This window comes from Triplophysa dalaica, chromosome 13, assembly GCF_015846415.1.
Source record: "Triplophysa dalaica isolate WHDGS20190420 chromosome 13, ASM1584641v1, whole genome shotgun sequence".
NCBI classification, from domain to species: domain Eukaryota; kingdom Metazoa; phylum Chordata; class Actinopteri; order Cypriniformes; family Nemacheilidae; genus Triplophysa; species Triplophysa dalaica.
Genome location: NC_079554.1, coordinates 21160427 through 21184835, shown reverse-complemented (window position 1 = coordinate 21184835; position 24409 = coordinate 21160427). Strand labels below are relative to the sequence as shown.

The 24409-nt window shown below is 37.7% G+C and overlaps 1 protein-coding gene across 3 annotated transcripts in view; it reads left to right on the top strand.

The window, feature by feature from the left end:
* Positions 1-730: 730 nt before the first annotated feature.
* The window catches only part of tfap2d (transcription factor AP-2 delta (activating enhancer binding protein 2 delta)), a 53695-nt gene continuing 30016 nt past the window's right edge, over positions 731-24409 (top strand). The window contains exons 1-5 of one of the 3 annotated variants that reach the window (XM_056763694.1): positions 731-810; positions 959-1027; positions 5822-5946; positions 12436-12484; positions 12967-13072. The gene's annotated coding sequence lies outside the window, so the exon portion shown is untranslated. Of the gene's footprint in view, positions 1028-5821; positions 5947-12435; positions 12485-12966; positions 13073-24409 lie in introns of all 3 variants that reach the window. The other 2 variants (XM_056763695.1, XM_056763693.1) reach the window with 2 other exon arrangements.

Genomic DNA, 24409 nt, shown 5'->3' with positions numbered 1-24409 from the left:
CGATTTCTCATCAAATTAGGCTGCCGTCCTCTGTCCCACGGTACCTCAATAAAAAGCCACCATCAATTATGGATATGACTGCTTCCTTGACTGGTGTGTGTGTTCTCTAGAAGCATTTAGACTCTCTCTCTCGCTCATATTAGCTGCAGCTCCTCCCAGGTGTGCTGTTGAACATTTAATGACGTCCTGAGGGCAAAACACTTAAGGGTTAACCAGCTCGCAACAGCCAAGAAACGCACACAGACACACTCCCGTAGACACAAATTGACCCCTCTAGCTTCCTTGGGTCAGTTTTCTGCTGGTTTGGATATGAGTAGGAAACTCTGTTATTTTCACACTTCAGATTAACACATTTGGCTGTGCCACATTCTGGTAGTGGTGCCATAAAATATCAAATCAAATGTTTGTTTCTAGTGCATAAAGACCTGGTTGTTCATGCAAGTCTTCATTACTTGCATGAAATGGTCAGATGAGGTTAAACAACACAGTAACTGAACTTAAAAAAAGAAAACAGGCTCATCTATGCAGCACAGATTAAAGGAATCCCGAAATTAAGAGCCTGACCCCACTAGATGGCGCTGCACACGCATTACATTATTAAAGTTTTTATAAAGTAATAATTTTTACAAAGTACCTTGAGCATCGCTAAGTAGTCGAAAACAACATCTTAAGTAACGAAAATATTATATATCAAAAATCTAGAAAATTGCAGCAAATCTCCGTGGAAATCAAGCGAGAAATAAACATCTGCGCATGCGCGGCGCACTTGCAACGACTGCGCGCGACACCTGAACGCAGCAAAATCAAACTGTAGGTATTCAGAATTAATAAATCGATGTTGGAAAAACACAGCAAGCCATTTAAATATTTCCGTTTGTAATGAGTATGAGTCAAATTGAAAAGTAACCAGGATATACAAGTTTCTCTCCTCGGTCCAACACATTATCATTATTGACAGAAAAGTAGCTACAAAGTCTGTCAGTGTGCGCGATCGACCGCGTCATTTCCGGTCTGAGGAACGACACGGGTGAGTATAAATCTGATACTACAGTTCATTCAGACGAATTATTTTCTTGAATGTCAAATTTCACATCTCTCCTGGTTGTGTTGTTTGGGTTTGTTGTAATTTATTTCATGTTTCATGACGGATGTTAGATGATTTGTGATCCTGCAAATCATTTTCTGAAGGAGTTCACCAATGAGGTCACCAAGAAAAATAAGTTTCCAAAAACTTGTCCCCTTAACCAGCAAGCATACAAACTTAAAAGGCCATTTAAGCATCTTGCCTAGCTGGTGTTTATTCAGCATTAGTCGATAAGACTAGATGACCTGTTTTGATGTTCTTCTGGACCCTCATTTTTAAGGATTTCATAAACATATGCATCTGAGGTCCCGTGAGTGCAGGGACATCCGGAAAGACCAGCACACCCTGCTTGGCATCGCTGCCCCCATCCATCCTTCCGCCTGAGTTTCCATAGCAGCGTGCAACGGCCAATCAGATGGCGAGGCCGTAGCGCGGACTGGCAGATTTGAGCGCCTGACGCTGACACGGACCGTCACCGTGGAAACCCCCCAGGCACTGTAGCAGTATGGGGGGGAAAGTGTGTGTGTTGTCTGGGTGAGCTGGATGCTAAATGGCCTGCCGTCTGTCCGAGGTTACCCATCAGCCTTTGCATGAGTCCAGTGTTTCAAGTGCAGCGCCGTGAGTGCCTGAATGGCGGCGAACATATTGAACTATTTTTGCGTGTGTGTGCACATATTTTGATTTACTATTTTCGTGTGCGAATGTAAACGTTAATATACGATTTGCTTTCAGGACACTCAAGGTCTAATCTCTACACAACAACCGTTCATCTCTATACATTCATTCTTGTGTGTCTCCATAGATGTCAGCTCTCCTGCAATAATTCAACTCAACCGCATTGAAATGCTTTGAAAAAGTATTATCTGTGCATTCTTTTTCAGTGTCTGAGAAACAACAAATTCACATTTGCATTTACGTGTGTGTATTAAGAAGATAATTCATGTGGATAGTGATATACGCTGGAATGTGTGTGTTCGGTGTTTGGCTGTTGGCAGCTCATTACACCTCAGCAGGTAATTGGCCAGACAGGTTGCCCCAAGGAACCCTGGGAAAAGAGCTGGGGGGCAGGAAATGAACAGTGACCGCTGCAGAGCACCCAAGCGCTGTGTGTGTGTGTGTGTGTGTGTCATGGTGTTTATCTTACAGTTAGCCTCTTTACAACCCCGACCCATTGTGTGGCCCGATTTACCTTTTGTGCATTTGGAGCAGGCCGCAATTATGACACCATGTGAAAGTTTCTTGTTTTTCACGTTGAGATACTTCATGGGCATTTGAGGTGTAGCTGTGATATCAGCCGGCTTTGTTCACATGTTGAATGGATGTCGATCTGAGAGTTCACTTTCATCAGAGTGTAATGACACTGCGAGTTTAATTTGTCCCTTTTCACTCTGAAAGCCATTTAAAGTGCCTTGAAGTGCCCTTAGGCGTGCGACGTGAAGGTCAGGGGGATGCACGGTTACAATATTTACAATAATATGTGGATGTATTGAAATGTATCACAAAGCATGTTTTAGTTTGTTAACAGGTCGTTATTAAAGAGCGCTGAGTTAGGGAAGTATTTGAAAGTTTATTTATGAGCGGTGGTGCAGGAGAGATTGAGGTGTGAAGGAATGAGATGATCACACCGCTTGAGAGACCGCCAGGGTGACGGCTTCACATTTAATGAAGTTGAACGGCTCTCGCCCCGGGTCATTTGACTGGGTCATTGTGCTCGTATGTTAATGTGGTTAATTAATGGGAGTGTGAGACGAGCTGCTCTCGGTTCTGTGTGTGTGTTATATATCCTGGGGCGATGAGGTCGAGCTGTAGTTTTGGGATTGACTGGCGGTGAGTAGTTAAACTCAGGTAGAGTCTCGGCTTAAATTAATGTTGTGCGTGTCCTCATCAGCTGGTAATGAGTGCTCTCTGGTTTGTGATTGAAGGTGAAGTTTTAGTCTGTTTTATTTTAAGTGTACAACAAATTGATAATCCAACTTTTGCTTTTAATAACATTCACTAATATTGTTTTAATCAAAAGTTGAATTGCACAACTTATCGCATTATGAATGATCTAACACGACATACTGTACAATGAACAATTATATTGCTATTAATAACTAACATCAACAAATAGCAATAAATGCTATAAATATTCCGTTTATTGTTAGTTCGTGTCAGCTGACACATTAACTTATTTCAACAAATACAGCGTTATTTATTTAATCTTTGATATTTACCCGGACCCTTGGTTGAGAACAATTTGTAACTAGGCTTGGATAAGATTTTTTTATTTTTTATTATTGCATTAGATAGACGTAATTTGGTGACACAGTATGTTGAATGTTCATGTAAAAAAAGCATCATGTTTAATGGTCTCACCCCATGTGTGTTGTGTTAAAAATAGTTTGATTTTACAAACTGTGCAGCTCCATTTTGTTTATTTCCAACAAGCTATTTTCTAAAAAATGTGTCATTGTATCATTTTTTTATACCCTATATTTTCACCTGTATTATATGAATGAATGTTATAATTCTATAATCTAAAGCCAGCCCGGTGTTTAAAAGCAACGTTCAAAGCTGATAGTATTTGATTGACCTGATCCTTAGGTTTATTGATTTCAAAGAAAATTTTACAGTAAAAAATACACACGTATAGATGTAACTTATCTTGCTTATCTCAAACACGCGGCCCACCTCGAGTCTGCTAATATGGCTAAGTGTGATACAAAAATCCACTTTCCATGTGTCCGCCTCGATGCTTCGGGCAGAATTCATGTGTTTGTGTGCGCGTGTGTGTGGCAGACAGATGTAGAGTGACAGGTTGGGTAGATTGGCCCATGAGCAGTAGTCGCCTATGGCACTGACATGACACACACACACACATACGCGTTCACACACATATGACAAGTTCACCCTCACTGCGGGCGATTCAGTGTGTCGAGTGGGAGGATTTGCCACCACACCACAAAAAACATGTAACGAAGCCTGACAGCGATGGGAGGAGGGAGGGGCCTCATGTGCTCCGCCTACTGTCCCCTGTCGGATAGGGAGGGGCCTATGATACACCCACCCACTCAGGAGATTAATTTGTCTTGTTCCCAGCCCATGAGACTTATTTATACGATGTGTATTAATAGTTTTTAATATTGTTCACCGAGACATGCATTACTTTTATACCTAGTGAAAGTCTAGTGAATTTATAAATAGTGAAGTTTCGTGCATTAGTAACAATATGTTCTACTAAATTGAAGGAGAATGATGTAGTGAAATGATGTAAAACCAGGAGGGAGAGATGCAGAGGTTGGATGTAACGCCTGAAACTGGTCCCTAAGCAGTGTTTGAGGCGTCGTGTAAAACCCCTGTCACATCCAGCATCAGTGGGAAACACACTGTAAACACACATCCACAATCCGCTGATCAGAGCACAGACGCGGCCAATTTGCACTTCTAAGTATCAGCCTTAAACCAGCAAGTGGGTGTGCGTGTGCATTTTAAAACAGTGATTCATGAAGCTGAAAATGTACCTGTTAACCTGTTTGACACTTCAAAGCGCTTCTCTAATAGCTAAACATTTACCTGCTGAATCCGAGTGAACAGATGTCGAAGGGTCTGAATTCAGATATCAGCTGCTTGTTTAGAGACCGTGCAGTAGAACATTTATTGTTGGATGAAGTCAAGGATTTTACAGGCTTTCAGCTTCTTTTCAATGCCTTTATAGGCAGCTGACAACAAAGACAGCAAATCTAGGGGTTTATTTGTTATAAAGGCAATGTGAATAAGTTTTAAGTCATTTTTATTTTACTTTGTCTCAGATTTATCTAATAAAAACTGCTTGGGAGCTGCGTACAAAAATGTTGGACTATTTCAAAATGTTTTTTTAGTTTTTTTTAAATGTATTATTTATAGGTGTGTGTTTGCGTAGAATTAGTGTTTTAGTTTCATTCTGTGGACTATTTCTCCCAAATTTGAAATAAAAATGTGGTGTATTTTGTTTACTTCAAAAACTAGATTCATATTCACTTTTAAGGAATACAGCAATGTTTTAACATGGAAAAGTTATTTTATGTGAAATCCTTGATTTTTATAAAAGTTTTCATGTGTCTTGTCATGCTGTCAGTCTTTTACATTGCTGTTGGATGACTTTGTAACTCCTGAGGTTTGATTTTGTTGAAATTCGACAGACACTGGACTGGAATGATCACAATACATCTTGAAATGCAAATGCTTATTTGAAATAAAAATGTGTGGCTGTAGATACAAATGAGACTTAAGAAGCTTTAAAAATCTGTTGCTAAAATAGTTTTTATCATTGTCTTCGAAAAAACTGATCGTGTTCAGATTTTAAGTAATCTTGATTTTTGATTGCAATATCTTGGCAAATCCAGCCTGACCTCACAGGATTTCGTAACTATTTTATGAGGTGTCTTGTATGAATTTATATGAGGTGAATTGTACAAAAACAGACAAAAGTCCCACCCCTAATCCTCAAATCATACTAAAACATACAAATCAGATTACACAAACTCATACAGATTAGACAAAATAGTTACTAGATTGTATGTAAATCTGAGCTCAGTTTGTATATCTCTTCTGAAAGTAGAGACACACAGTATGTATCATTGATTTTTTTCTTCATAGAAACCACCTGAGACACAATGTACTTTTATATTCTATACGAATATTCCATTTAATCTTTTGGTGTCTAAGAGAAACAATTGAGATATTAAAGAGATCTCATGTGTGATTTTTCTTTCCTAGGGGTCTGTTTGACTGTGGTTCTCTGCCGTGGGCCGACACACCTGTGCGTTTCTTTGTTTCTCTCGCGAATCACCCGAAGCAAAGCGGACAGATTGATGGCAAGCGCAGCGCAGAAGACTTCCGAGGTATTTACACCTGCACTTAACACACAGACGCTGGGCTAATTGACACAGACAGTGAGAAAATAAGAACATCTCTCTCTCGCGCTTTCTCTCCCTCTTTTCTTCGGACAGATAAAAAGGCATCTTTCAATCATGTGTGGTTAGCGTTTTCTTCGTAGCCTGAAGTGAAACAGGAAGTTCTTAACTGTTCAGTGGCTTTCGCTTCAGGCAAGGTTCTACCCTGCTCTCGCTGGCTCTCACTTTCTTCCCCCACCCTCTATAACACACACACATTTGTGTTCGTAGGGCATCTTTCTTCATAACCATCTATGCTTAATCCAGCGTGTGGAGGAACGTCAGCGTCCTCACAGAACTGAGCTACGAAATCTGCCAGTACTTGTCAGTGCCGCTGACTCTTTAGTTTAAAACACAACAATTTTATAGGACAGACGTGTAGACATTTCATTGCATTTCATTGAAGTAGAATGGTCCGAAGATCATTTCTAGCGGATGTGTGATGACAGAGACTCTTGAAGGGATCATTCACCTTAAAATAAAAATTCTGTCAACCTAAACTCTGTGGGAAGTCAACGGGGTTCAACGTTGTTTGGTTACCTAGTGTTTTGTTTTTGCAGAAAGTCATGAGAGTGAGGAAATAATTGTAGAATTCTAATTTTTAAGTGAACTATACCTTTAAGTTCAAAGTTGGACACATTTCTGGATCACCATCCTTGTTGGTCATTAAACAACTGTTACTGGCAAAGAACATGATTTAATTTTTTTCTCTTTAGGAGTATTAGGGATGGGTTAGGTGGGCATGTGTCAACAAAATTCTTATTAAGGGTTTATATTTTATGATATAAAGGGTATTTAATGGATGGTGTTATAAGATCGGGTAGTGTTGTTGAGACTTGCTTTACTTTGACAGATGGGCGATTCTAGCGTTATGAAAGGGAAATTTTGCGTTATGGACGTGGCATAAAAATGCTCAGAGAATGAATTTGTTATGATTATATTGAAGCATCTGTTTATATTTTACTGCACCCTTGTTGAGAGAGTCTAAACATAAAAAAATCATAGAAATAAACATGCGTTACGGATGTGACAAAAAAAGGATGCGGTTTTTGGGAGACGATAAACTTTGTAGGATTTCTGTAAAATAAATTGCACAATCTTGAAGCAATAATACCCAATGAATGGAGAAGAGATTCCTCTTTATAGAACATAAAATAGTTACTTTATATTCATTTTAATGTGTCCATTTATGAGGAATATGTAGCGTTATGGATGTGACAATCCTGAAAATGGCACTTACATGACTATGAAAAATCATGCACTGAAAATAAATCAAATGCTTTACAAATTTGAAGAGAGATTTCACATGGGTATTCGAACCACCAAATGTTAATATCTGTGCTGTTACCATAGTAAAAATCGCTGATAAAAACTAAATTCTTTCGTGGTAAGGTTGACATTTTCATGGAATTGACCTGATGTTGTCCTGCTTGGCAAAATTATCATTATTTTATTGACTAGAGAGACTGTTTGCCAACCAGTAAAGAAATGAGAGATTATGGCAGAACAACACTGTCATAAACACTGTAGTAAATCTGACAGATGATGTGTTTAAATTGTTGTAACTCTTGGTAGATTTGGTACTGTTTGTGGATTATAACCCTCATTTGTTGGGATTACTGTATTATTCGTGTTGGCTGAACCTGTTATGAAACATAGGAAATCTGTTTAGCTAAACTTTAAACTAAGTCAAGGGAACTGAGATCTCGTTCACAAACCTTGATTTCCCAGCATGCATCACAGCATGAATCATTTATGTGAATTACATTGATAAATTCAGTCGTCCATTTATAATCTTTTAGTGATAATGTTGTTGTGTTTGTTGGCACATTCTCTTTTATATCATTATTTTCTTGATTTGAATTTTATTTATCGTTTGTATTATAATTGAATGATTGTTGATGACCATTAACTTCGGAAGAAATGCTTATTATCAAAACCTGTTAAATATGAGTTTATTCAACAAGTAATCAGCAGGTATATATATAGATATAGGTAAGCTGAATAAATAAGATTTCTATTGATATATGGTTTGTTGAGTCTTCATACTGGAGGTCTGGAAGCTTTCGCTGCTTTCTTTGGCCAAAGACCACCCGAGAGGCCATGTGACTGACAGGTAAAGCAACCAATCACATTTTGTTTTGTACCAACTGTCAAGAGGTGTGGAAATGTCCCCGCAGTAACGGACAGGTATACATTCACGAACGTGTCAAAAGTTATCAGCAACAACAATGATTATAAGTTTATGCCATGAACCTGGCATACTTTTAAGAATTAAGCGTTTAGTCCATTTCGATGAATTTTTATTGCAACCGTTGTAAACACGACAGCTTACCTAGATCAGATGACTTCCTGTTGTTTCCGGGAAAACCATTAAAGAACGCGACATGCACTTCTCCTGGAAATCCTGTGAAACTCAACCAATCAGAAGACTGACGGCTGAAATGTTTCCAGAAAAGTGTGCCTTATGCATCAGATGTTTAGCCATCGTTTTGTGGGCGTGACATCTCAGGATGAGACTAAAATGTTTGTTAGGATAAAACAATATTTGCATTTATTTGCAATAATTGCAAATTATAATATCCCCAATTATTTAAAACTTTGGAATCTGAGGTTGCAAAAATCTAAACTTTAAGTTATTCAGAGAATTTCTCTGCTGCTATAAAGAAACAGGTTTGTATTAATGCTCAATGTTGACTTACCAGTGTAATGACTTGTGGAGAGTAGATGAACCCGAAAGCTAAAATTCTTAGTTTACATAGATACCAAACTTCAGTGGGTAATTCCCAAAAAAGTGTGAAGCAGCGAGCGATGGCGTGCTTCTGGGGATTTTTGCTGGTTTCTAGGGATGCACAATATATTATCGGCCATATCTGTATCGCACGATGAATGGTCATTTTGAATGTCATCGGTATTGGCTGATAATAAGTCATGATAATTATAAGAGAAACAATAGAAGGCAGATGAGAACATTGAAAAAGGGAATGGAGACCACGGGGTGGAGAAGACCCTGTATGTGTGTGTGTGCATTCGTGCGGTGGGCCGCATTGAGATTCCTGCCCTGTATCTGTTGGCAGTGGGGTGTGAGCAGAGCTCTGCTGCATAATTGTGAAACCGCAGGGACTGCAGCTCTGACCAGCCTGTCAAAACATCATGACAATCGTTCCTCACCACAGCGCAGACAGACAGAAGAGAGAGAGATAGAGAGAGAGAGAGACAGGCAGAGAGTGTCAGCGTTTTGACTGATATAGCAGCTGAGAAGTTATAATTACGATCACTATGTGACATTTGTAATTTAAGCAAGTGCACACACACACACTCACACAACGGTGTGTGTGGACTGTGGTTCGAGAGCTCGGCTGCTCCGGTCTGAGCGGAAGTGCTTTAGCCGCTAGGCTGGGTAGCGATTCCACACCGCTGCGTTTTGAGGCTAATTAGTTTAGATATTAACGGGACAAAACCCCAAGCAGCTTCTAAATGTCACCCAGTCTCCCCACAGACAAGCGCACACACGCCGGTTCACGCTCTTTGCCCCTCCACCCCACCCCGGAAAAGCGCCGCGGGGTAAAACCAAGAAAAAGCCAAGAAGTGTCGACGCCGGGTCACAGCGACGTGCGGAATAGCAAACCCGTAGACTCGGCATACTGGGAGGATTGGTCTGAGCTGAAAGAACTTTCAAGAGTCTGACGCTGGGGCTTTAAAGGTGAATTTTAGCCATTTAATTGATGTCTACCAAGATTTGCATCAGTGTCTACCACAGAATCAGGCTTGCGTCTAGTCTCGCTGATCGTCCCACCCTGTTGCATTCTTCCCAAAACACCTTTAGCCGAACATCAAAAAATGACAGAAGAAGAAAATAATTATCGTAGTTTGACATTAAACAAAAGCCCTGAGACCACAGTGAATAGCTGGAAATAACATTTTAGGGTTTTATAAATAATGAATGAATAGGAGATATGGAAGGTCAGTTATCACAAATAGAATTCTGATTATGTCCTCCGAGTCTGTGCATTATTCTAATCTAAATTAAAAAAGTGAAAAATTGGCATTTTCAGTGGTGGTCTCAGACTTTTAAACTCCACTCAGTGCCCAGTAGTTGTTTTGAACCCAAAAATTAACTTCCCCTTAAAACTGCTGTTTTATTTCTTTTTAAAGAAATAAATAAAATATGTGGCCTGAAAATAAAGGGGGAAAAAATCCTTAAATTTTCAGAATTACTTGGAGTGGTTCAGAGTTACATTTCATGATAGTTTCATTTTTATATTTTTTATTTTTTATGCATTTTTTTTATGGGCTTTCGACATGTTGTTATTTACTTGCTTATTTTTGTATTTATGTACAGTTTTAGCGACGGTTCACCCCAAAATGAAAATTCTGTCATCATTTACTCGCCCTCGGGTTGTTCCAAACCTGTGCAAATTTCTTTGTTCTGCTAAACATCATGGGAAGATATTTGGAAGAATGTCATGAACCAAATAATTCTCACCCCCCACTATGTACCATTGCAGTCAATGGGGGATGAGATCTGTTTGGTTACTGACATTCTTCCAAATATCTTCCTTTGAGTAAATGATGACAGAATTTTCATGTTTGGGTGAACTATCACTTTAATAGTTTTTTCCCATATCTTAAATATATTTCAGTTTATTGCTGATATAACATTTCTAATGTTCGTTTAATTTCTGTTTTAATATTTGTTTTGATTTCAAAGTAAACTAAAACAACCATGGTCAGGTTAGACTGACGCTAAACAAAACTAGATCACTTTTTTGCTCCTATCATAATACTAGAAGTACGAAATGCGGCCCACATACTGTTTTTGGACACTGCTTGTGTAACGAGTCATAAGTAAGATTTGCTTATAAACCAAGAAGTTAAAGTATATCAGTCATTCTATATTATTATAGTCATTTCTAAATGATGGTCACATATGAGACCAGTTTTGCAGAATGACCGGATGTTGATGGTCTTTGCCAAGGTGAGAAAGAAGGTGAATGGAGAAGTCTGTGAGACGCAGTTGGCATGTGAATGCAGTGGTATATCGTACGTTGAAAAGAGACTTTCTCTGTGTGTGCGTGCATATGTTATTTTGATATAAAGCATGTGTGTGTTTGACACAGAGGTCACCTTCATCTTACCTGGGAAAATCATCTTCACAGGGAACCTCAGCAGCAAGGGATTGTGGGTGTTGTGACCATCCGGAATACAGAATATATAGAGAAAGACTTCGAGATCTGATTTCTCTTTAAGGGAATACAAAATCTTGATATGTGATAAGAGTTTAGTGCTATTAAATTATGTATGGGTAGCCTGTCATTAAATGCTTATTTGATTATGGAAATTTCAGAAAATGTTTGTTTTAAATTTATATTTGTTTGCAGATCTAAGCACAGTTTGAGACATGTCCTAAAATTGTGACATTGCAGGTTGTGATTCATTTTCTCAGTAGATAAATCTGAGCATGTATTTACTATTTGCACTTCATTAAACTTTATTGCTTTGTAGGAGAAACTACAGTTAAGACATTGAAGAGATCTCCGTTTTTTTCTGGCAAACACACACACAGAGTGATTTGCTTTAGAGTTTCTGCTTCTCTTTCAGTGTGTGTTTGTGCTGTTTTGTTTATCAGCGCGTCTTATAAGCTCTGAATATAAACGCAGATCTCGCGGTTTGTATTTATTTGCCAAAACGACAGGGATGATGAAATAAAAGTGTGTGTGTGTGATCAGAGGCCTGAGTGGCTGTTTGTATTAATATTCCCTCAGGTGTGAAAGAGAGAAGATAAAATCAGATGTGGCTGTGATGTTACGCCTCCTGATAAACTGATATAATTAAAAATAAATATAAACCTTCGTGCCGCAGGCCATGGAAGTGTGAGGTAGATTTCCTTTGAATGCAGGGATGGTAATTTCTCTAAAATCATCAAATCTGACAACAAAGAAATTAAGATCTCCAACGCTGCATGCGCTGGGTTCTCTCTCTCTCTCTCTCTCTCTCTCTCTCTCTTTCTCTTTCACTCTCTCGCTCTGTTTCTCACAGTTACACTTTTTTCTGCACACATTATAGACGTTCAGACGTTCACAGAGGCCTTGAAAACTTCCAAACAGGGTTAGAAATAACGGTTTAAACCTGGGTCAGAATAAAGCACAGTTTGGGCCACCAGTGAAAGTTCAGCAGTTAGTTTCAGTCATTCTATTTAATTTTTTTAGGAAGAAATTGTATTTTCCACAGTTTGTTGCAGAACAAGTTGTTCCTTATATTAAACATTCAAGTATATATATAATGAAGAAAAATCACAGATGAGATATCTTTATTATTATCATTTGCGTCCCAGTAACTTTGGCAACTTCTTTAAATCTTCAAAATAAATATAGAGACTATAATTGTGCTTTAATCAAGGTTTTTTTAATGAAAGTGTCTTTGTGTGTCTTGTTTCAGGTTGGCTCATAAAGAAAAGGAATACCTGGAGTGGACTCTTTACAAACCGGTGAGGAATAAATCTCTCACTTGATTACATTCACCTACACTATCCCGCTCCATTTCCTTCTGCACTGAAACCTTTGAATGTTTGCTTTTTAATTTTTACTTCCATTTTATTTGGTGGATAAAAAACAATCTTGTATAATATCAACAATACACTCATACCTGTAAATACCTGCAACGCATCCTAAAAAACTACGGAGTTTACAACCCAAATCATCACAGTCACACTTCAAACACGCATCCCATCATAAACAGGCCTTATTTAAATATTCACAGACTCCTGCACGCAACTTCAGCGGGTCAGTCAAAGGCATCACTGAGTTAATCACCCTCACCGCACCCGTGTCTCTTTTTCTGCTTCTGTGCCTTTTTGTTTTTTTCCAGCTTCCCTTTAGAGAAAGTTTCAAGAAGTTTCTATAAATTAATAAAGATCTGCTGGTGTATGAAGCCGATCTGGCTTTGAATGAGAGGGTATTGATCTCGCAGGTGAAGCTGGGATCAGCACTTCAAACGGAATGCGTTGTTCCAGAGGAGAGTTTGGAATGGCAGGCGCGCAACCGAGCCACAGGAACCAACCGAAACCGCACAACAGGTCAGACAGCAGAGGCTACGGCCACATTTGTGTTTCTGTCCTTGCAAATATTCCTCAAAGCTGTGACTGTCACACGGTTCGCACCGGTACATCATCACACCGTTATTCTCAAGTGATTTCTGTTTTTAAAGGTCCCCTTTTTAGCACCTTTATTTTTAACATTTATGCTTTTCAATGTTTCATTTTAAACCGTTTTTAATACACTCCTAGATATCCAATATTCTGAGTTCTGAAACAAACCTGTTGACCACTGCATCAATAAAAAAACGCCCTTTTTTAAGCTTTTCAAAATATATATTCAACGCATATGGTAATTTACCATTTTTATGGTAATTTTGCAATTTACATAATCCATATGATTGAAATCGGCAGTGAGTCCCTGAATGTGACCTAGATGTGTGTCTGTAGTGTTGCATAATTATTCATGAGCTTAATTATTCATGCACGGCGTTAACCTATCATAACTACCATCTCATAATTATTCGTGACCCCACACAAACTTTTCTCACGACTGGCGCTTTACGCAGTGATTTGATACTGATTACACTTTATATATAAGGTTGTGTTAGCTTACACAAACCTACAATGAGCAGTATCAATTTTTTACATTTATGACCTTGGATCACAAAACAAGTCATTAAGAAATTCATAAAAATTATTGATTGTTCTTTTATGCCCAATATCATTACGATTTTAAGAAAAGATTATGTTCCTTGATGATATTTTGTACGTTTCAAACCATAAATATATAAAAACTTTATTTTTGTGAGCGGTATGCTACAGTGCCTCTGATTAACAACTTTAAAGGCGATTTTCTAAATATTTCGATATTTTTGCACCCTCAGATTCCAGAGTTTTAAACTGTTGTATCTCCGCCAGGTATTGTGATATTGTGACAACCAATAGAAAGCTTATTTATTCATCTTTCAGATGATGTAAAAAATTTAACCATAAGACTGGTTTCGGTCAGATTTATTAGTCTTTGTCAATGCTAATACAAGTATTCCTCTTGGTTCACTGAGCGTTAACTAATTAACAAATACAACTTTTGATTTTAAACATGTTTTAGTGTTAAACTACCACAGTATTTAATGTTGTTGTAGCTAATACTAATGTTAACAAATACAACCAACCGAATTGTAATGTGTTCCCAGTGATGCTAAGCTGAAACCTGAAAATTACTTTTAATTTCGGTTACATACTGTAGTGTTAAATTCTTGTTTACAGAAGTGTTGTGTAAAAGCTTTGCTGTGTGTAAATGTGTGTGTGTGAGTCAATTCATCTCTAATCTGTGTTACAAGAAGACTCTATTTGACTTCAGCTATAGGGAACAAATCCTGTGGTTAATCCAACATGAGCGCACTGCTAGCGGCCTCGTAGCGCTGAGTGTGAGTGTGTGTTCAGGTTCTGTCTCTGTTCTCTGCAGAACTTTGTTAAACATTGAGAGTGACAGCATGTGTGTTCCTCGACCTGCTCATATAAGCATTACATTACATAGAATTCATCTCGGTCTGATAATTCGCTAATATTTTTCTTGTCTTTAAAGCGTCACGAAACACTAAACAACGTTTGTTTAGATGTTAACAGAGATTGTTGTGTTGCACATCATTGAAAACAATGTCAGCAACTGTGAGTTATAACAGTGAGAAAACTAGTAATTTTCAGCTTTTTTTTTATGTTTCTGCCTTCCGGGTTTAAAATAGTACATTGATGACGCGTAGATGTCTCATAATTATTCATGAGGCTGTGTTTTCTGTTCCAATGAGAGGACATATCTCCTGATTATTCATGACGCCGCCTGGTGTGTTTCCATCTCACCCTTCAGAGAGACGTTCATGGCACATGATAGTAAGCTGATGGATGAAGGAAGAAAAAGGCAAAACACTCCCCAGGAGTTTCAAAAATACATATTCCCATAAATATATATTTAAAAGTGTATTTTTATGTGAGATTCTCTATATGCGGTATATATGTGGGAGAAGGGCGCGGATGGCCATTTGGAGATCTCCGTGGGCAAGAACAGCTCAATGTGTCACGTTCGGAAGTCAAACAGACTGAGGGGACTTGTTTGCGATTGCAAACAAACTGTTGGTAATCCTTCGACAAATGCTATTTGCCCGTCTCCCATGTCGGTTTGAAGCCCAGCCCGGTCGTCGTGGATGCAAGTAAGGCCGGAAGAGTTGCAAACTGTTTTACTCTGGAAAGCTTTTAAAAATTGAGTCAAGTGGGCTTTTGGACTCACTCATGAAGGCAGTTTTCTATCTCTTCAAATGCGGCGACTATCATCTTACCACGGACAGTTAGGCCTGATTCACATTTCGCTTCTTTTCAGCGTGCATATTCCTTATTTTAAATGCAGCCGCGGGCAAATAGGGAGCAAGACGGTCGCGGCACACACATTTTTCTAGGCAGATCAAGATGGAAAAGTTCAACTTTTCGGATTGCCGAAAGAATTTTCCGCGCGGATTTACATGCAAAATGTGAATCGGGCCATATACTTGCATTTTGTTTAAAATAAATACTCATATTACATTAAGTGGTTTCTGTCATACAGCTGTGGCTTGAAAGTATCATTCGTATAATGACTTATAGATTTTAAGATATGCGTTTAAGATAGGCCCTCAAAGCGTTCAGGGCCTTTTTTGTTGCATTTTTCAAAACGACAGTGAGGTAGACTGTAAAGGGAGGGGGCGGGGCTTTCTGTTTGTGACCAATAGCAGACTTTAAATGGTATACAGCAAACCTGTTTAGAAGGCGATCACTTTTTGTAATTCTCCGAGGTGACTCAGAAAAGACACATTTTACCATTAACATTTTTACCAAAACGTCTGTTGTTCACACAATTTTTGGCTTGTAAATATTTTAATTATGCCTTTTACCAACCAGCATTATTTTATTGGATATTGCCTTATTTACACTCTTTTAAAACGTTGCTTCATGATGCCATTGAAGAACCGAATGGTTCCATAAAACCGTTTTGTTTCACTTTTGTTTTGTAGTGGTAAAAGGTTCTAATGTAAGAAAGTAAATGATTCTTTACAGAGCTAAAAATGGTTCTTTTATGGCTTTTAATAACAGTTTAGTACATTTTTGCATATTGCATCTTTCCTCATATTTTGCAGCTCTAGTACGTGTCCGGGAATCGAACCCACACCCTCAATCCTTGACAGAATATAAGATCTTCGGCCTGTCACGACTCTCGTGTAATATCTGTCATTAAAAGCACACACCACAGCACGGCTCACACGTGAATGTAAGCAACTGCATGTTCGTCTCCGCGCTCAGATCTCACGTCTCGGCTAACTGTTGTTTTGCTGCGTACGCGTTTACACGTTTTTCTCTCCCTCCTCCTGTGACAGCTCTGTCATTTTTCGCTCCGTGTTAAAAGCGTTCTGTGAGGCGGAGAATGCTGCGCGTGCATTGAAGAGACAAACACACGCACACACACGGCCCGGGTTACATCCCCGACTAACTCACGGGCACGGTCTATATCTGCCTGTCTATCACACAGCGCTGGGCTCCAATTACCGCTTTCTCCATTGTTTCTTGTTGATCGGAAGGGCCTTGATGGTGTGTCATGGGGCGACCGTGTGTGTGTGAGATCCGTCTGAGCTTGTGCTGACAGGGAGCCAATTTACACCGCAGTTACCCAGCATACATCAGTGGATTAATCATTATACTCATTTGCATAAATCAGCGGGGAGGCGGGCCTTTGTCGAATGTCCCGCTCACGGGTTGGCTGCGTGGATCTGGGGGGGTCTGATTTGATTGGTTGATGTAGCTGTCAGTATTTGTGTTGCCCTCCAGGTTCCCCCTCCGTTCACAGTCGTGTGCAAACCCAACACACACACACACACACATGCACGCTCGGAGATGGAATAGGCCTCCTGTCAGAGGCTCGTTTGGAATTCCCTTTAAAGCCGGACGGAGCGTCTGTACCTGTCAGAATTCCTGGGAAGTGATCTCTGTGACTGACTCGTACACACGCGCGCGCACACCGGGCTGTACCTCACCCGCCCTCTAGACAAATGCCTTCATCTAACACTTCAGAGAGGAACGGGAGATGAGATGAGACCAAATGAGAAGGGGTGAGATGAGATTTGAGCGGGGTGGAAATGATCAGTAGTGTCCCAGTGGAACGTTGTATTTCTCAGGATAAACTTTTGCTCAGGAGACTTAATGGAGTCGTTACTTCTTAGCAGTGTTGGGCAAGTTACTCTGAAAAAGTAATGAATTACTAGTTACATATTCAACAGTGTAATTAGATTACTGCACAAATGACTCTCTAAATAATATAAATAAGTATTTTATTACTAATTACTTTCTATATCCTATATCAACCTTGATTAGTTAAGTGATGCAGGAAAAGACATGAAACAGCTCTTTTAATTCATTCAAATAAATAATAGTTTACTACATAAAATAGTATTATTAACTGACCAAAGTATTACTACAAATGTGAGAATTAAACATCAAAGCACTAGTTTTGAAGTTAGACTTTAAATTTCTATGTCAATTCCACTATTACACAAACATATATTACAAAAAGTATTTAGTTTAATTACATCTGGAGTAACTTTAATCAAATTACACAAATGATTGAGTAATCCCTTAATTAAATTAAAGTAACTAATTACTTTGTAACTAGTTACACCCAACACTCCCAACACTGCTCGTTAGTGACGTGTTGCTTGAGTATCAACGGTGGAAAAATAAAAAACTATACAGTATTCATATCGTTTGGTCTTTTATTGAGAAATGGTCCAATTAAAATTTGACTCTTGAGATTTAAAGAGTTTTATTTATGTTTTGTTGAAGTATCAGTTTGGTTTTGCGAGACGTTAAAATAAATTTAGGCCAATAAGTGATATAATATTTAGTTGCAAAATGAATAAAACCTAGCTCAGATTTTGGGTATGTCAGGCTATTTATAAGAAGTGAAGAAATGTGAGTTCTTTCTATTAGCAGATCCCCATTGAATCTGCAGTGCACTAAAAAAATTACTTGTAGAATTTACTTAATAAAATCCTCTTAACAATTTGCTGCTATAATTCAAGTACAATTTACTTATCAGGATAAAGTTAATCTTACTTATTAAATACATTTTGTTTGATTAAAATATTAAGTAAATGTTACTTAAAGTAAACAAAAACATGTGTCTTACTTCACAGATCATTTTTATTGAAATATATAAATTTTCTACAACATAGATGGTCAAGTAAGATGAGACTGGTGGTCTCTTCACTGGCATTAGCACAGTTACTGCTCAATAAGTGAAATAACACACTTCATGACTATTATCGTGCCTACCTCAGCCTAGACTGAAGAACCGCTCTTCTGAACAGCAATAATCACTTAAAAAACCCAAACTTAAAAATAATACTAAAACTCTCCTAAATCCCAAAGGTCAATCAACAAAAAGACACAAAATCGTCTTCCTTTTTACTTAAAACCACTTAAAATGAAAGTAAATCTTGAAAATTAATCTCCAATGCAGTCAGACACAAAGCATGCTGGGAACTACAGATCAACTACCAAGGTAATTATATCTACAAACATGATAACACAAATAAATAAGCAAATTTAATTTGAACAATTTAAATGAGTTTAACATAATAAAATTGTGTTGGATTTACTTAATAATTTGTTCAATTAAAATTACCCAAACAACATCATTTAAATCTTAACAACCACATTAGTAGATTTTATTCACAAGATTTGTGTGATTTTAATATATTTTTTTTGTTTAAAACAGAAATATAATTATATTGAGTATATTTTAATAATTTATTTTTGTAATCTTCTAAAGCACATGATCATTTTTCAGTGTGTAGTAGAAACAAGTGAGGTCTTATTTGTGATTCATGCAGTGTTTAAGAGAGCCTGTAGGTGAAGAGGATTGTCTCTTCTGTAAATGATGTGTTTGGATTGTTTTGCAGACTGTAAATGAGATGAAGTGCTGTGATGGGCAGCACTGCAGTAGGGCAACAGAACAAAGACAGATGCACTGTGGGATACGAAATACTGTCTGACCAGATACACACACATACACACACATCTACAGCACCCAAATAAACAAGGACGTGTGTATCTCTGCACTACAGAGAACATGACTTGTCTTTCTTCTTCATAGATCCTATGAACTATGAATGTCTGTGTGTTGTGAGAGACGAGTTTTCTCACTAATATAGATTTTATGGTTTGGTTTGTAGTTAAGTTTATCAATAAATCTGTATTTCTATTGTTTGGTTTCAAAATGAGATCACTCAGTTTTAAAAGAAAATCTGAATGTTATCATGTTTTTATTGCGTTACTTAGCGGTATTTTTTATAGTTATTATGGCAAAATCAAACTACAGTTTGATTGATGATAATTGGAATGCACAGTAAAAAACATGATTTTTGAAAAATCTTATTTTTAACCAAACTCTTAATTTTCTTGTCATTTTAGATTTGGTGTTCTCCTAAAATTACAATCCGTAATTGTTGCCTCTCTGTTGCCATCTCTGTTTGAAATATAGAATATCTTATTGTGCTTTAAATGAAGACAAACTGACATCAAGTCTCCTTCAATGTAATGGGGCTGGATTATTTTCATCCAGCAGTCCAAATTCTTCTACTTACAAATTTTATAGACCTCTTCGGAAAATGTCTACAACGCGGATTCAACGCCAGTCTCGTGTACCTTAATAATCAAAGTTCTGTGAACTTTTTTCGCTTTCATTGGTCAAGGCCCACACAAGAGGACATATGACTGACAGGTAAAGCAACGTTTTGTTTTGTGCAGCATCATGTTTAGAGCAGAGCCGTTGAAAACAGAGTTGTGACAGTCGCGTAGACGTGTTCTGGTTTAGAAGCGTGTAACAGTAATAGACCGTCGTTCCTTCACGAACGTGTTAAAAGTTAACAGCAACGGCTCTTATGCCATCAACATCGCACACGTTTAGTCGATCGGGTATACACAACAGCTTTTTTGTGTTGTTTCCATGCGGACCGTTCAAATATGCGACACGGACGTCTCCCGGAAATCCTGTAAAATTCAACCAATCAGATTGTATCAGTGTGCCGTTTGAATCAGACGTTCAGCCAACGGTCTCTGGGCGTGACGTCTGAGGCTGATGCTGACTTCACATGCTCTCGGAAATTTGGTAATTCCCACTTCTGTCTTTCAGTCATGATTCCGAGCTGATTGTGTTCAGGTGCTTTATTGTTGGAAAGAATGGAAGACGCCATATTCTTGAGAAAATGATATATGGTAATAGTTTTCAACCGTACATTCTACTGTATAGTTTTCTGCAATATTGGTGAAGTACATGCATACATGTTTTCGCAGTGTATAAAACATACAGGATGCTTCAAATGGTTACTCATATATGTAAATACGTACCAATTTAATGACAAGATAAGGCAATGAAGCTGGTGTGGGAAAACGAATAAATCATATCTGTCACAGCCAATGTTGGGTGTAACTGGTTACTAAGTAATTAGTTACTGTAATTTAATTACTTTCCCCTCTTATTTTTTCTGTAATTTACTTAGTTACTTCAGATGTAATTAAAATAAATACTTTGTGTAATATATGTGTGTGAAATAGTGGAACTGACATAAAATGTCAAAAAAAAAAAAATTGTGCTTTAATACTTTAGTCAACTACTTTATGTAGTTTTATATTATTTATTTGAACGAATTAAAAGAGCCTTTTCATGTCTATCCTTGAATCACTTAACTAATCAAGGTTGAAGTAATTAATAATAAGTAATTAAATATTATTGGAGAGAGTCATTTGTACAGTAATCTAATTACACGGTTGGATATGTAATAAGTAACTAGTAATTCATTACTTTTTCGGAGTAACTTACCCAACACTTGTCACAGCAGAAATCCTTCTCCCATCTACCATGTTGATTGTGTAAGGACCTCCCATCTCGGGAACTTGGGTGTCAAAATTATTTCCCAACATCCCGGTGGGAAAAGCGACATCATGTGCAATTTTCACCTCAGAAACTCATATTTCTGATAATTCCGAGAGCACGCAAAGGCAGCATGAGACAAATTCAACGCTGGTCCAGAAATTCTTCCTGCTTCTGTTTTTTTAACACTACACAAACGTTTGAACAAAAATCTAACAGAACATTTATAACCAAATCAAAATATTATACTAATACTTACATGTAAGATTTAAAAATACAAAAGATTATAATGAAACCGGAAGTACTTCTGGACCAGTCTTTACACCTTGCGAAGTGGTCTATGGCACATCTTCCCTAAACAAGCCACACAGTTTAATGCTTTAGCTTTTCTGAGTTTCGTGTTGCTTGTCAGGTCACCGTCTCTCAAATCTCACAGGTTTTTGCCGTAACAACCTCACATGCTGATCGAGTTTGCCGCAGTTTGCATCAAATTTCAAGGTATTATTGTAAACAGATATTTGAATTTCCATCTAGAGGAGAAAATAGGAAATGAGGCCAATAACCTTGACTGGCATTTGCTCCTGTGTGTGTGTGTGTTTTATATGCATGAGGATTCTTCCATTTGTGTTTTATTCGGCTGTTCGGTCAGGGAGATAAAGCTATTAATATATATGGCGATGAGGAGCTGTGGCATATGCCTGCCAGCAAGAATATTAAAGCTAAGAGAACTATAGCGATATCCACGAGTACAAACACACACGCACACAATTCATTTAGGAGACAATGACAATCTGATGCTGGTTATTGTTGTGTGTAATTGATTCGCTCGACCTCTGTTTGAATCTTGTAGGTCTCTCCCTCTCTCTCTTCAAGATTCAAGTAGCTTTATTGGAATAGTAAAAATGGGGTTGCATAGGCAAAGTACGTGTAACAATGTTTGTTTAAGTACAGTAAGTGCACACTTATACAAACGTCTGAAATAAGTTCATTCTTTACAAATTCATTACATTATAAATTTCATTAAAATGTTTATTTTATCTAGCATTATGATTTTAATGCTTACATTTAGCTATGAAATTGGTTGAGATATATAACAATATATTTTAAAATTTTATCATATTTTTTTTTACAAAATTATGTTTTAAATCTTTTCTGTTTTAAACTTTTAGATGTACACATTTAAATACTTCTCGTGGATCATATAATGAGACAGTTTTAATTTACTGTGACTATTTTATTTTTATTTTGTTTCACAGACAGTCATCAAAGTGTGTGTGTTGTATTCAGTGATGCTATTATTCTGTTAGATGTGATCCGATTGGTCGAGGTGTGTGCTGTTTATAACATTCATAACTCATATCCACTGAACTATGAATGTGTGTGTGTGTGTTGTGAGGAGAGCATGTGGTGTTATAGAAGGATTAGTGTTTTAATGAGGGGGTGTGGCCAGGGTGGGCGGGGTCAGCCACTGCCTCAGGCGAAGAGCAGAGGGCACACACACGCACACACACATATTGGGATGGACACACTCCGGGGGCCTCAATTATGGAATGGAGGATAATTTCCCCCCCACCTGATACCTGCTGTCGTCCTGCGCTGTCTTTTTTCAGTCCGTCTGTTTTTCACTTTTACCATCTTTATCCCTCTTTACCCTTTTTCTGCCCCCCTACAGTATTTTAATATTCAAGTAGCTTTACATTGTGTTGTAGGAACATAAATACAGTAAATACATGCAGTGACATATGGCCTCTCCGGCAACATTTCAAAATGTATAAATGTTATTTAGATTTTTTTACTGTTAACTTTGTTTTTTAAAACGTTTTTTAAGTATGTTTAACTTACTGTATGCCGTTTTTATCCCAAATTCACACAGGTGTCCTAGTAGAGAAACCACAGGTGTAGTTCATCATTATTTTGAACTGTATTTCCTTATATGGTGATTCATTTCAAACTTTATACATTTTTTTTAATCAAATATTTAGCTTGTGCTTGTGCTATGTTTTATGAAATGGCACTTGGTTTGATTTTTTTTCAATCCATTGATTTGCTTTTAATGTCTGAATACTTTTGTAAAATAGCAAAAATAAAAAATGTAATAATTTCTTTTATATGTGAGATTATTGGAAATATGAATACTGACATACATCGATTTATAAATCGCATTTTTACATTATCAACTGAACGTCTAGAATGCCTACGAATCCATTTGTGTGTGTTGAGTGTGTGTCTGCACGTCATGTTGACTGTGGTCTGTGTGAGTGTTTTGTCATTTGCATTTCTGTTATCTCAGGTTTCTTTGAATCGTCTCCCTCCCGCTGGAGCTCGTGTTTGAAATCCTCCCAGAACCTCTTCCTCTCTTTCCTTTATTCTCTCTCAAACCCTCTTTCCATCTTTTCTGGACTCTCTCTCTCCTCCCGCTTTGCACCTGTTTCCCGCTCTGAACAGCTGCTAATTGGGCGAATCTAATTAGAGATTACCCAGAATCCTCAGCAGCGTTTGATAGGTTTGTTCTTCGACCCGTGAGATAATCCTATGTCCTATATGCATTTATTAACTTATATTTTAAAAACAGACAAATGTTATAAGGTGAAATAAAAGAGCCATGCAAAGTTAGCAACATATGCAGATGGTCAAGGTGTTCTGAATGGTTGTTGGCATGTTGCTGTGCAATTTATAGGTGGTTGCTATGGCGTTCCTAGGTTTCTTTTCTGGATGGTTTGGGGTAAACGAGTTTACCTCAAGTCTCTATGAAATTCTGGACCCTTCTGTAGATGTGGTCCAGATATCTTTTTCAGTGTAAGCCTTCATAGTTTTCTGTTTGTTTTTGTTTGGCACCTTTTTCTGCCAAATCCAATTCACAAATCCAGCGAAATCACATCTACCCAGAGGAAGTGTTATTGCTCAGATGTTGCTCTTTCATAGCTCAGGAGATTTGATGGAGTTCTCGGTTGTGTTTCATTGAAGTTTCAGTTTGGTTTCAGATGTTTCTCTTAAAATTCCTTAAAAGAAATAAAAACATTGTGTCATTGTTGAAATCCATGAAATCTATGGAGGTGTAAAATGAATATAGATTGTAGAGGTAAAATAATTTGGATTTGGGACGTTTAAAAATAAATGTTTTAGTTCATTTTGGGATCTTTAATAAAAGTGACATTTGATTGCAGACTTGACAAATCTGAGCTCAGTATCGACATCTCTTCTGAAGTTCTTCTGAGATATTTGTGAGATTTGTGACTCTTTTTCTCAGGATAAATATCTGATATACAGATGAGATTTAAGAAATAGTTTTAATTTGCTCTTTGTTTAATCTCACTGCTGTTTAGAAGAAAGAAGACATCTCGTAGTGCTTTCTTTAACATACAATTTGAGAGCTAATTTTTACACAACAGCTCACAGAAGCTGTGTCATAGCCTCCTGTCATCAAGAGA